The following is a 15,903-nucleotide window of genomic DNA, read 5'->3' on the forward strand; positions in this document are numbered from 1 at the left end:
GGATTAGGGGCTGACCTTTAAACTCCTTACCGGGGCCAATAACAACTAAATTTTTGGTACCATATTATTAAGAACATTATTTTGAGCAACTTTTGTTCTACATTGCTTTTCAAAATATTTTTCCTTTTTCAGATATAAATGATTAAAGTTTTGAATGTTTGGCCCCTTAAAACCCATAATCACGTAATTAAAGACTTAGGTATTGTACTGTATAGGTAAACAGCTGTACAATGAACATTTTTGCTTCTATAATTAATAACAAATTATTTTCAGTTAGGAGTTATTGTAAGAAGACTTTATTGCCTCTTTGGCCTCTAATTTTAGGGGTCAGCCCCTTTTTCCTGATATCAAATGAAAGGTTTTGCAAATATAAACACATTTTGTTCAACAAGTGTTCACGAATTGTTAACCGTTCTCGAGATATCTGAACAATTGTGTTTTAGGGGCCGACCCTTAAACTCATTAATGGGGCCATCAACAAAAAATATTAAGAAAGCATAATGTACAGAACAATATTTGAGCAACTTTTGTTCTACATTGCTTTTCAAAATAGTTCTCCTTTTTCAGATATTTGTGATCAATATTTTGAATTATGGCCCCTTGAAACCCCTAATTACGTAATATATGACTTACGCAAGGTACTGCATAGATAAACAGCTCTACATTAAACATTTTTGCTTCTATAAATGATAGCAAATTATTGTTCAGTAAAGAGTTATTGTAAAAAGACTTTAGAGCCCCCTTGGCCCCTAATTTGAGGGGCCAGCCCCTTTTTCTTGATATCAAACAAAAGCCCGTTAAATTTGAAATAACTTTTGCTTTACATGATTTGACAAAATATTTATACATCAAACGATACTACAGAAAAAGTGGAAAAATTTCCTGAAAAATGTTGGTGCTAATTTTCAGGTTCAGACGAGCTTTAAGGCCTTGAGCAATTTTCATTATTGAAAGCATGGGGGTACATCTACAGACATTCATTTACAATTCCTGAAAATTTCAAGCTTCTATCTTGATTAGTATCGGAGGAGATGCGTGGACAAAATGACCCTTAAAAATTAAAAAAATTGTCAATATCTGAAACCGGAAGTGACGTCAGCAAAAAATTTAACTTAAAACATTTATCCCCTCCGATGTCCTATAAGTCCGGAAAATTTCGTGCAAATCGGACGAATAGTTTTCGAGAAATAAAGCTTTAAAGAAGGCAGAAAAAGAAGGTTAAGAATAACAATAATAAAACTAGAGCAAAGCTCGTTGCAAAGCAACGAGTAGGTCTTTCATTTATGTGGGAAGTAAAGCTGGAAGTTCCTGTAAGAAGCAGAGCTCTTAAACCAATAACAAGAGTAACGATAAGAAAAAGATGAAAAAATCGAATTATTCCTGGTACGACTTAACAAAATCCGAATGATTTTAAGTACGAATTAACTAAAACCTTTATGATTTCAAGAACGACTTAACAAAAACAAATCCGAATGTGTTCAAGTACGACTTAACAATTATTTTTGGTACGAGTTAATTTTACTTTGAATATAATGCTATTTTCTCAACCAAGAACGTGGAAACAAAATTTCCTGAAAACTCAATTTTTAAATCCCAATATTTTTGTAATGCATCGTCCGATTTTTAAAACGGATTTCAGTTTTAAATTAAGCATTAAAAAGCTTCTTTGTTGCTTTATGATTAATATCAAATTATTGGTGAGAAAAGTGTTAGTATAAAAAGACTTAATAGCCCTTCTGGCCCCTAATTTGAGGGGTCAGCCCCTTTTTCTTGATATCAAATAAAAGGTCTCGCTAATTTAAACATTTTGTTCTACAAGTGTTCACAAATTGTAAAACGTTATCGAGATATCTAAACAACTGTGTTTTAGGGGCTGACCCTTTAACCCCTTATCGGGGCCACTAACAACAACATTTTTGGTATCATTTTGTTAAGAACATTATTTTGAACAACTTTTGCTCTACATTGCTTTTCAAAATATTTCTCCTTTTTCAGATATTAATGATCAAAGTTTTGAACTTTGGCCCCTTGAAACTCCTAATTACGTAACATATGACATAGGTATGATACTGTATAGATAAACAGCTGTACAATGTGCATTTTTGCTTCTATAAATGATAACAAAATATTTTTTCAGTAAAGAGTTATTATAAAAAAACCTTTAGAGCCGCCTTGGCCCTAAATATGAGGGGCCAGCCCCTTTTTCTTGGTATCAAATTAAAGGTCTTGCAAATATAAACATATTTTGTTCCACGAGTGTCAGGAATTGTTAACCTTTCTCAAGATACCTGTATAAATGTGTTTTAGGGGCCGACCCTTAAACTCCTTACCGGGGCCACCAACAACAACATTTTAGTTTTCGTATTGTTGAGAACATTATTTTAAACAACTTTTGTTCTACAGTGCTATTCAAAATATTTCTCATTTTTCTGATATTAATGATCAAATTTTTCAACTTCTGGCCCCTTGAAACCCCTAATTACGTAACATATGACTTCATAGATAAACAGCTGTACAGTGAACATTTTTGCTTCTATAATTAATAACAAAATATTGTTCAGTAAAGAGTTATTGTAAGATGACTTTAGAGCCCTCTTGGCCCCAAATTTGAGGGGCCAGCCCCTTTTTCCTGATATCAAATTAAAGGTCTTGCAAAAATAACCATCTTTTGCATTACATGTTTTAACAAAATATTTATACATCAAAAGATATTACAGAAAATGTGCGAAAATTTCGTGAAAAGAATTGGAGCTAATTTTCAGGTTCAGGCGAGCTTCAAGGCCTTGAGCCATTTTCATAATTGGAAGCATGTGGGTACATCTACATACATTCATCTACAATCCCTGAAAATTCCAAGCTTCTATCTTGATTAGTTTTGGAGGAGATGCGTGGACAAAATGACCCTCAAAAATTTACAAAATCGTCAATATCTGAAACCAGAAGTGACGTCATCATTTGAAAATTTAATAATATGTAGCACCGATCATGCTTTATCAGTCCTGAAAATTTTGTGCATATCGGTTGTATAGTTTTTGAGAAATTGCGCTCCAAAAAAGTCAGAAAAAGAAAAAAAAGAATAACTAGAGCAAAGCTCGTTGCAAAGCAACGAGTGGGTCTTCCGTTAATGTCGAGAGAAAAGCTAGAAGTACCTGTAAGAAGCAGAGTTCTTAAGCCAAGAACAAGAGTAACTAAAACAAAAAGAAAAAAAAATTCGAATAATTCTTTGTACGACTTAAAGAGACTTGGACACGATTTGACTGAAAATTTTCAAATTTTATTTTTCCATTTTCAATGTTTATTCTGATAAATAAAGAAGTTTTTAATGCTCTGTCAAAATTTGAAAGTCAAATATCAATTTATAAGCATGATACAGAGTTCATAATTCTTTGTTTTGTAAACAAAGCTCGAATATTGTCATTTTTACACATGTGTTGTATTGGTGTAAGTTTTAATCAAATGTATCTTTCTTTTGTTGATACTAGTATACATGTCATTTTGTCTAAGAAATGGTAATTCTTTACATTACATATTTTGTATACAACTATAAGACTCGAGCTTTGTTTACATAACAACCAATTCTTACCTTTGTATCTTGCTTGTAACTTGGCTTTAACATCCAATATTATAATACTAGCCCTTTTAGCCCCTAATTAGAGGGGCCAGCACTTATTTCTTTATATCAAATAAAAGGTCTCGCAAATGTAAACATATTTTGTTCACATGTATTCACGAATTATTAAACATTTTCGAGATATCTGAACAGCTGTGTTTTAGGGGCCGACCCTTTAACGCCTTATCGGGGCCACCAACAAAACATTTTAATTGCCATATTGTTAAGAACATTATTCTTAACATTTTGTGTTCTACATTGCTTTTCAAAATATTTCTCCTTTTTCACATATTAATGATCAAATTTTTGAACTTCTGGCCCCTTGAAACCCCTAATTACGTAATATATGACTTAGCTATGGTACTGTAAAGATAAACAGCTGTACAGTGAACATTTGTGCTTCTATAATTGATAACAAATTTGTGTTCAGTAAAGAGTTATTGTGAGAAGATTGTAGAGCCCTCATGGCCCCTAACTTGAGGGGCCAGCCCCTTTTTCTTGATATTAAATTAAAGGTCTTGCAAATATAAACATATTTAGTTCACCAAGTGTTCACAAAGTGTTAACCGTTCTCGAGATATCTGTATAAATGTGTTTTAGGGGCCGACCCTTAAAATCCTTAATGGGGCCATCATCAAAAAATTTAAAGTGGCATATTCTACAGAACATTATTTTGAGCAACTTTTGTTCTACATTGCTTTTCAAAATGTTTCTCCTTTTTCCGATATAAATGATCAAAGTTTTGAACTTCTGGCCCCTTGAAACCCCTAATTACGTAATATATGGCCAAGCTATGGTACTGTATAGATAAACAGTTGTACAATAAACATTTTTGCTTCTATGATTGATAACAAATTATTGTTCAGTAAACGGTTATTGTGAGAAGACTTTAGAGCCCTCTAGGCCCCTAATTTGAGGGGCAAACCCCTTTTTCTTTATATCAAATTAAAGGTCTTGCAAAAATAAACATCTTTTGCATTACATTATTTCACAAAATATGTATACATCAAAAGATATTTCAGAAAATGGTAAAAAAATTTCGTGGAAAAATTTTGTGCTTATTTTCAGGTTCAGGCGAGCATCAAAGCCTCGCACAATTTCCATAAGTGAAGACAATGGGGTACATCTACATACATATATCTACAATCCCTGAAAATTTCAAGCTTCTATCTTGATTAGTTTCGGAGGAGATGCGTGGACAAAATGACCCTTAAAAATTTACAAAACCGTCAATTTCTGAAACCGGAAGTGACGTCATATGTTTAAATTTTAATAACCTCGAGTATTTATAATACCAAATAAGTTCTGAAAATTTCGTGGAAATCGGTTGAATACTTTTTGAGATATAAGCCACAAAAAAAGTCAGAGGAAGAATAATAATAATGAAAAAGAATCCAAAGAAAAACAATAGGGTCTTCCGTTGGAAACGGAAGACCCGAATAAAGAAAAAGAAACCGTAGAATATCAAGAGGGTCTTCCGTTCGAAACGGAAGACCCTAAAAACTAGACACGATCTCGTTGCAAGCAACGAGGAGGTCTTCCGTCCGATTTTTAGAAGAAAATATGACATCATCGTCTTTGATTTTCGACAACAAAACATGATATGGAAAAAGGAGTGAAGTACTAATGCTTTAATGTATCGCTTTTTATAAGTTCTATTACTTTGCTTTTTAAAATACTTGCGTTTATTCCAATTAAGATTGAAAAGATTAAACTTGTTTACATCTGAAAACCCTCATTGGGTAACGCAAGAGCAAATCATTATATTGTTAGGATATATAAACGTATTATACCTAATCTAGCTTTAATAACCTTTCACAAGATGGCTCCCATTACAAGGCTTTTAATAAATTCTTTAAGAGTCCTTTGATCCCCTAATTTAAGGGGCCAGCCCCTTTTTCTTGGAATCAAATGAAAGGACATTTAGTTCTGAAAACATTTTGTCAACAAGTGTTTAAAAATTCGTTACCGTTCTGGAGATATATGAGAAAGAAGGTTTTTGGGGCCGATCCCTTATCTCCTTATAGGGGCCGTTTAACGAAAATTTGAAGGTTGCATATTGTTAAGAACATCATTTTGAACAACTTTTTTTTTGTATTGCATTTCAAAGTATTTTTTCTTTCTGAGATATGGGTGATCGAAATTTTCGACTTTTGGCCCCTAAAAACCCTTAATTACGTAACACATAATAAAATCATTACATTGCTTGGATACATAACTGTGAGATAAACATATTTGCTTCTATAACCTTTCACTATATATCTCTCAGTAAAGGGCTACAGATGAAAGACTTTAGAGCCCTTTGGTCCTCTTATTTGAGGGGCCAGCCCCTTTTTCTTGATATTAAATGAAAGGTCATTTAATTCTTAACAAATTTTGTTCAACAAGTGTTTAGAAAACAGATACCGTTCTGGAAATATATGAGAAATAAGGTTTTAGGGGCCGATCCCTTATCTCCTTATAGGAGCCGTTTAACGAAATTTCGGAGGTTGCATATTATAAAGAACATTAATTTGAACAACTTTTCTTCTGTATTGCATTTCAAAATATTTTTCCTTTCCGAGATATGGGTGATCAAAATTTTGGACTTTTGGCCCCTAAAAACCCTTAATTACGTAACACATAACACAATCTTTACATTGCTTGGATACATAACTTTGAGATAAACATATTTGCTTCTATAAGCTTTCACAAAATAACTCTCAGTAAAGGGCTTCAGATTGAAGACTTTAGAGCCCTTTGGTTCCCTTATTTGAGGGGCCAGCTCCTATTTCTTGATATTAAATGAAAGGTCATTTAATTCTTAACAAATTTTGTTCAACAAGTGTTTAGAAAATCGTTACCGTTCTAGAGATAAATGAGAAATAAGGTTTTAGGGGCCGATCCCTTATCTCCTTATAGGGGCCGTTTAACGAAATTTTGAAGGTTGCATATTGTTAAAAACATTAATTTGAACAACTTTTCTTCTGTATTGCATTACAAAATATTTTTCCTTTTTGAGATATGAGTGATCGAAATTTTGGACTTTTAGCCCCTAAAAACCCTTAATTACGTAACATATAATAAAATCATGACATTGCTTGGATACATAACTGTGAGATAAACATATTTGCTTCTTTAACCATTCACAAAATATCTCTCAGTAAAGGGATACAGATTAAAAACTTTAGAGCCCTTCTGTCCCCTAATTTGAGGGGCCAGCCCCTTTTTCATGATTTCAAATAAAAGGTCCTGTAAATATAAACTTTTTTTGCTATACATGTTTTAACAACATATTTTTCATAAAAGAGATAAACACAGAAAACCTAGAAAAATTACGATGTTTTTTTAAACTCAATTTTCAGGTCCAGGCGAGCTTCAACGCCTTTTTAATCAGACAAATTTGATTGAAATCATACACATCTACAATCTTTTGTCTACAATCCCTGAAAATTTGAATTCAATATCTTTTATAGTTTAGGAGTAGTTGCATGGACAAACTACGCCTCCAAAAATCGCTATTACGTTAAAATATCGGAAACGGAAATGACGTCATCAATATAAAAAATTTCCAATAAGGTTCAGATCAATATCTAACAGATCTAAAAGTTTCAAGAAAATCGGCCGAGCCATTGCCGAGAACTCGCGCGGACAAAATTTGTAAGAAAAAAAAAGAAAAATAACTAGACACGATCTCGTTGCGAGCAACGAGGAAGTCTTCCGTCCGATTTTTAGAAGAAAATATGACATCATCGACTTTGATTTTCGACAACAAAACATGATATGGAAAAAGGAGTGAAGTACTTATGCTTCATTGCATCGATTTGTATAAGTTCTGAGTTTTACATTGCTTTTTTTAATGCTTGCATTTCCTCCAAATCAAGATTGAAAAGATTAATTTTGTTTACATCTGGTCCCTAAAACCCCTATTTGTGTAACGCAAGAGAAAATCATTATATTGTTAGGATATTTAAACGTATTATACCTAATCTAGCATTAATAACCTTTCACAAAATGACTCTCATTAAAGGGCTATAGATAAAAATTTTTAGAGCCCTCTGATCCCCTAATTTAAGGGGCCAGCCCCTTTTTCTTGGAATCAAATGAAAGGACATTTAATTTTGAAAACATTTTGTCAACAAGTGTTTAAAAATTCGTTACCGTTCTGGAGATATATGAGAAAGAAGGTTTACGGGGCCGATCCCATATCTCCTTATAGGGGCGTTTGGCAAAATTTTGAAGATTGCATATGGGTTAAGAACATCTTTTTGAACAAATTTTCTTCTGTATTGCATAACAAAATATTTTTCCTTTCCGAGATATGGGTGATCAAAATTTTGGACATTTGGTCCCTAAAAACCTTTAATTACGTAATACATGACAAAATCATTACATTGCTTGGATACATAACTGTGAGATAAACATATTTGCTTCTATAACCTTTCACAAAATATCTCTCAATAAAGGGCTACAGATGAAAGACTTTAGAGCCCTTTGGTCCTCTTATTTGAGGGGCCAGCCCCTTTTTCTTGATATCAAATGAAAGGTCATTTAATTCTAAACAAATTTTATTCAACAAGTGTTTAGGAATTTGTTACCATTCTGGGGATATATGAGAAAGGTTTTAGGGGCCGATCCCTTATCTCCTTCTAGGGGCCGTTTAACAAAATTTTGAAGGTTGCATATTGTTAAAAACATTAATTTGAACAACTTTTCTTCTGTATTGCATAACAAAATATTTTTCCTTTCTGAGATGTGGGTGATCAAAATTTTGGACTTTTGGCCCCTATAAACCCTTAATTACGTAACACATAATAAAATAAGTACATTGCTTGGATATATAACTGTGAGATAAACATATTTGCTTCTATAACATTTCAGAAAATATCTCTTAGTAAACGGCTACAGATGAAAGACTTAAGGGCCCTTTTGTCCCCTAATTTGAGAAACCAGCCCCTTTTTCTTGATATCAAATGAAAGGTCTTGTAAATATAAAAAAGTTTTACTATATATGTTTTAACAAAATATTTTTCAGAAGAGAGATAAACAAAGAAAACCATGAAAAATTATGACTTTTTTTAGTCTCAATTTTCGGGACCAGGCGAGCTTTAACGCTTTTTGAGCATGACAAATATGAATGCCAAATGGCACATCTACAATCTATTGTTTACAATCCCTGAAAGTTTGAACTCAATATCTTTTACCGTTTAGGAGGAGGTCCCTGGGCAAGCCGACCCTCTGAAAATCGCTAAAACGTCACTATTTTACGAACGGAAATGACGTCATCAAAATAAAAAAATGTATATTAAGTTTAGATCAATATCTATTAGATCTAAAAGTTTCATGAAAATCGGCCGAGTCGTTTTTGAGAAATCGCGGGCACAAAATTTGTAAGAAAAAAAAAGAAAATAATAATAATAGGGAAAAAGAAACCGTACGAAAACAATAAGGTGTTCCGTTGGAAAACGGAAGACCTTAATAATAGGGAAAAAGAAACAAAGCAAAAACAATAAGGTCTTCCGTTGGAAACGGAAGACCTTAACAAGAGGGTCTTCCGTTGGAAACGGAAGACCCTAATTTGAAAACTTTTCAGAATAATAGTAAGATAGTAAAGTTTTTTGAAACTTTAAATTCCCCCTTTTATTTTTTTTGCTTGTCAAGATTTTTTGGATGGGTCTGGCCCCCCCCCCCCCCCCACTTTCAAAAACGATGCTACGTGCCTGAGTTTGATGTAGCTTTATATCCCATATGTAAACAATTGTTAAGGATGTTTTTGAGAACTGCAATGCTCAACATGTCGTCATGTGATATGACTATAAAATCATCCTGTTAGAAAAGGGACTAATGATTATAAGCATAAAAATACCCAGGGGGATGGATTTTATTTATGCAGGATCTACATGTATTATTGTACATTGTCCAGAGAGTTTGTATTATGACTCCATTAAGCTGATTTTATCATACATGTACCTATTGTTCATATTGTTCCTCAAGTGAGTGATGTGGCCCAAGGGCCTCTTGTTTCTAGTTTAAACTAGTAGGAAAATTCCTTTGCACTTACCTCACAGTTAAATACAATTTGTCTGCTTATATCAATCTGTATTAGTTTATTTTGTGACTTGTACATTGTATGAATTTAGATATAAAAAGAATCCAATGAAGATGAGAAAAGGACTGGTTGCTAGTTTTTTTTGTTTTTTGTTTTTTTTTTGTTTTTTTTTTTTGGGGGGGGGGGGGGTCGGTCGGGGTTTTTATTGCATTTTTTTCTGATTTATTAGTTTTCTAATGTTATTTTAAACGATTTCTTATTTGATAAAACATCGGTAAAACTAGTTTATTACTTATTGTTTGGAATTTTCCTTTTCTTTAGTATATTGATGAAATATTCTTATAATAGGTTAATAGCGGTGATCTGTATTACAATTTTTCAAAGAATATCAATGGAATGGATAGTCAACATTATGTGATATATTTATGTTTAACTCCTTCATATAAAGTGAATCTTCATCTTACTTCTGATAAGTTACATCAACATTGAGGTTGTCGCTATATCTTCACATAGTCAGTATACCTGATAGTTAAATTAGGAACACACAGTAATCGTTTTACCTTCTATAACGATAGCGATGAAACAGATTACTACAAAAACTTATTGAAAGCTGTAAAGTAATACCTTGGGAAAACCCACAGTATCAAAATACAAGAATACATGATAATCCAATCATTTGTTATTGCTGAGGAAAAAAAAACCCTGACACTTTTTTAAAACGTCATGAATACTTTTTAACCATGAATAAAGCTTGCATCATACAATTTTTTATAACAAAACGTAATGTGCCTGTCTTTTTACTTTTTAACACAAAAAACACAAGGAATAGCAGTGCAAAAAACAACATGCGACATGTTGAAACATAAATTATAAAGTGCATTTATTTAATTTTAAAAGAGAGAGAGAGAAAAAGAGAGAGAAAGAGAGGGAGAGAGAGAGAGAGACAGAGAGAGGGAGAGGGAGAGAGAGACAGGGGTAGAGAGAATATCAGTCACGGTATAGACTGAATAGCAGTGCAAAAAACAACATGCGACATGTTGAAACATAAATTATAAAGTGCATTTATTTAATTTTAAAAGAGAGAGAGAAAAAAAGAGAGAGAAAGAGAGGGAGAGAGAGAGAGAGACAGAGAGAGGGAGAGGGAGAGAGAGACAGGGGTAGAGAGAATATCAGTCACGGTATGAGAAAAATAAAAACAAAAAGAAACAAGAAGACGGACAAGGGAAGGCAAAACAGTTTTAAAAAACAACAAAACACCGAGCAATTATATTTTTTATTACTTATAGTCCGGGTTCAATATTTGTGTTTTTTTTAAATTTCAAATTGTTACTCCGACATTAGGCGTTTAGATGGGTATATTATATAGATGTTAACAAGAATATCTTGGAACTTCTACGGTGCATTAGTTTCAAATATTGCTGAAAATGAATTTATCGAAATTCCTGCTTATTGCGCCGTGGTCACAAGACATGTCTAAAACAATCGACAAAATCATTTTTTAAAAGTAGAAATATGAAAAAATATCATATTAGGACCTAATTTCTCTAACCTTGAATATCAACCATGTATTAAATATACTTATATTAATTCAAAGCATTTTAGGGTATAGAAAAAGATTAACCGAAAGAAATATTCAAACATATCATTAGCTAAGCAGTAATTTGTTAATGACGATTGCATTGAGGTCTATGGAGACAAGCATATTTTTTTAAATAAAAAAGTAAATACTAAGAGTATCAATAAATGCTCTGGTGGAAACATGCATTTAATAATTAAGAATAGTTAAACTATTTAAAACAAATTTCATACCGTATAAATTTTTAGTAATTGAATTCTTATAGATTAAAAGCAAAGGGGACAACAGAAAAAAAGGTCAATTATTATGACACATTATACTCTTACATACTGATACTTAAACGTGAAATGTATGTCAAAGTATACCGATTTTTAAACCAGTACATATCTGTCATGCATCCCGAATTCATTGAACATGCATGGGCTATTATGGATTGGATACCTTAAGAACTAATTGAACACGTAAATGTCGCCTTATAATTTGTGTGAATTTGATTTGTATTTGTCTTCAAGTTATTTTCTTATTCATAATTTTGTATTTATTTATCATGAGATACAATCATATACATTAATAACTGTAACATAATTTAAAATTAATTGATAATGAATCAAAATTGTATGGGTTGTATTGTATTTTTGTACCTTTGAGAATGAGAAAATATGCAATAAACATTTCATACAATAATGTAACAGAACTGAAGCATATAGGGTAGAATATATTAATGTATTTTCGTTAACAAAATGTACCTTAAACAATAAGATAAACATATACATATATATTTCATGAAGTAATGTTACAGAGGCGTTGGATATCAGTAGAATATATGAAACTGTACCACAAAAAAGCACAGTGTATATAGTTGAGTGTACATCTGACAAATACAATAGAATATATGAAAATGTACCACAGAGAGCATAGTGTATATAGTTATAAGCTGAGTGTACGTCTGACAATCATCATATGTACGTATATGTGTATTCCACGCCGTCCATTTAACATCGTGTAACCATATTTCCTAACCATCTGTTAGGTGAAATAGGTAATAATCCAATGACACGATGCTGCCTTTTAAAACAGGAAATCATTTTATTGAATTGAAGCTTGTGTTTTATCAGAAAGAAACTATCATTGACAGAGAGAAAAGTACAATTATTGAGAAAATGACATGTGGTTGTAAAAGCAGAATTTGATGTGGGGATATATATAGCATGATTACAAAATAATGCTGATGAATTAACAAGGTATTTGTTTATAGTTTAAATAGTATTAAGAAAAACACTTGGAACTTATCACACAGTTAACTAAAATTTATCTGCTTATATAAATCTGTAAAAGTTTATTTTGCGACTTATATACTGTTTGATTTTAAATATTTGAAGAAGTTTGCGAAGATGAGAAGTTTGACGAAAGGACCAGTTGGTATTTCTTAAGCTAATTTCAACTGCTTAATATTTCATAAAACATCAGTATTACTGTATATTATACAAATATTGGCTGGGGTTGAGGGCAACATTGATTAAATTAGCCCCCGAGGGACGAAATATTGCCCGATGCGAAGCGGAGGGCAATATTTTCGTCCCAATGGGGCTAATGTTATTAATGTTGCCCGAAAACACAGTCAACATTTGTTTTGTTATATGAAGAAACAAACCAAAATTTAAGAAATTAATTGAAAACAGGTCGCCGTAATTTTCTCAGCTCAACAAAGAATTCACGAATTCAATTTTGTGCAAAGTTCATTTCCAAAATATCCTCAGCATCAAACGGTTACTGGTGATATTCTGCCGACCGTAACAATTTCAACATACATATCTTCTATCTGGTTTTACTTCACAGTAATTCGCAAATCTGATAGCAAACCGCCGCATTGCGCGTCCGTAAATTATATTCAGTTTAATTATTTTCATATACTAGTATCATCATTTTATTTCATATGTTTATTTGTATACCCGTTGCTCCCGAAGAGCAACCGATGTACCGTTATTATATAATGTGACCTCATTAAGGCGGCTGCTCTTAATGAGCAATCCTTTGTGTATATAAGGGTGCGAGGGTCACAGCGCGATATAGTTAGAGTTAGAATTAGACATGTTGTTGTTGTCGTAGATATAATCAGTGCTTCTTTTTGGATTTATTTTGTGACAAAATTAAATTTGGAAATAATGTAAATAAATTGCAAAATATAACTTGGACTTTTCACTCAAGAATTATACTCAAAGGAAGGATTTTTCACAGTTATATGAATAAATTATGCCGTAACCGCTCGACGGCGCTACAACTGGTGGCAGCGGTGGGATTGTGATAATTTCTACGGATTTTTTTGTGGACTTTAATTGTGAATTTTTGTGTTTAAAATTTACTTTGTAACCATGGAATTAAATCCAGGAGATTCGGTGCAAAGACAAAGATTTGTGAATGTGGTTGATTTCGATGAAAATGGACATCGTATGATTGTGGGACGGATGGATCTATTTGCCCACAAAGAGTGCCTTAGCTGTTTACTTGATGTTCAACCGAAAAGAAAACTTTAATTGCATCAAACGAGTAGATAAAGTTGATATTTGCTTTTACAAATGCCCATGTTGTAAATGCAGAGTAAAAGCATTTCCGGAGGAAATTGTAAATTATTAATTAACAAATTGCATATGTGATGTTTGAATTTATTGCGAAAGAAAGTGAAAATGGATACATTAACGACCCCCAAAACACCGAGAGCGCCAATAACTTGAACAGCGCGGAGAAATCTATTTACGGATTTCGAGAATATGGATCCACCAGTGTGTCAGACGCCAGAATTTCCATCGCCGATATCTCCTGAAATGGATTTAAGTGTTTACGAAAACGACAATGACCAAAGATGGAGAAAATTTGTAACATTCTGGATTATTTTTATAATAGGATGTGTATCTGCGATTGCTGGATTTTACAAACTGTGGCCGTCATATCTCGTAATTAGATTTACGCGAGAATTTCAAATTTTGGTTGTGCTTATGTTCACAAGTGTTATTTCCTTGAGTGTGTTATGGAAAATTTGCAGTAAGCGAGTAGCAAATTACGAAGACTCAGTGCAGCCAGTAATAAAAACTTCAAGGCGACGGACACGTACTAACCTAGTTTCGCCCGCGGATTCTACAAAAGTGACACGTGGAGCACCAGCCGTACATTCGGATGTTCATATTCAAATCAAACGCACTTTCAAAGGAGATGGAACTATCATATGGGGTGAATTTATTCGATATTTTGAAAATGTGGCCAGTTTAAATTAATAGACTGAGCATCGTATGACGCGTATTCTCCTAACAACTTTAAGGGATCAAGCTGAAGCGTTTGCATACGGGCTTCCGGAAAATACTGTTGGAAACAACCAGTTATTAAAAAGTGCACTGAACCAAAGATTCGGACATACAGCGCTTAAGGAGAGTTACATCGCCGAGGCAAAGTTACGAAGGAAACAAGACAAAGAGACATTCCGGGATCTAGGCCAAGCTATACAAGACTTGTATCGACGTGCTTATCCGGAGAATAGAGAATATGTGCTAGAAAGCTCAATGAAGACATTCCTGGATAACTGTAGTGCTAGTGAAGAATTCCGGCTTGCGGTAAAACGAACGCGCCCAAAAGCATTGGACGATGCAGTGACCGCTGCTATGCAAGACGAGTTCATTCGTTCTACAGAGAATAAGAGATATCAGGTTAGGAAAGATTATCAGCCACCGGTATACAGCGTTGATGATAGACGATATGCTGGTTAAGGAACATCTCGAAACACTGACAATGCAGCAAAGAGATGTTACAAGTGTAAATCGTCTCAACACCTAATGCGGAATTGTCCTAAGAAGAGACTGTCTAACAATTACAGTTCCAACAATGGTTTGAGGTACGGAAAACGACATGCCAACTATTCGGGAACCAGGGATCAGCAGTTAAACCAAAGTCGACCGAGGCACTAGGCCATGCGTCGGTCAACGCACAAGATAGCCCTAGTACGGAGGATGATCATGTGAAACATCACATGGCATTTGCGGAAACGCAAACTCATGAAAAGCAAACCGATTTTGAACAAGCAGAAAAGCAACCCGACTTCACAACTCAATCTTGTTTAGAAGACGTTGGAGAGTCTGATATGAGAGTTAAGGGTCTAGTCGAGGGGACAGCAGTTGAGTGGAAAATCGACACTGGTGCGGCAAATACTTTCATCTCTGAGGAAGTTTATTTAAGTATTCTTCCACAGAACAGACCTGTACTGGAGCAAGTGCGGAAACAATTTGAAACTGCAGATGGAAGACCATTAAACGTAATTGGGACAGCTAATATGATTTTAACGTTTGGAAAGAAAGATATTTATTTCTTAGTTTTTGTGGGCGGCGTGAAATGTAACCTGCTTGGAAAAGACTTTATGATGAAATATGAATGTCACTTGGACTACAGGAATCAAAATCTGATGATTAAATGTGTGCACACGAGTGAGGATAAAGAGACAAGCTGTCGTGTTCGCTCAGTGGATAGTATTGTAATTCCATCGAGACATGAAGCTGTGATCAAATCTAAGGTGATTCCTAGTACTAATATGAAGGAGGCTATATTAGTACCGCTGATGAAATTTGTCAACACACCTGGACTTGTGATTGAACAAGTATAAGTTAATACAGAAAATAGTGAGATTTATGTGCATGTTTTTAACCCGGGGAC

Source organism: Crassostrea angulata, chromosome 9 (genome assembly GCF_025612915.1).
Source record: "Crassostrea angulata isolate pt1a10 chromosome 9, ASM2561291v2, whole genome shotgun sequence".
Lineage (NCBI taxonomy): Eukaryota > Metazoa > Mollusca > Bivalvia > Ostreida > Ostreidae > Magallana > Magallana angulata.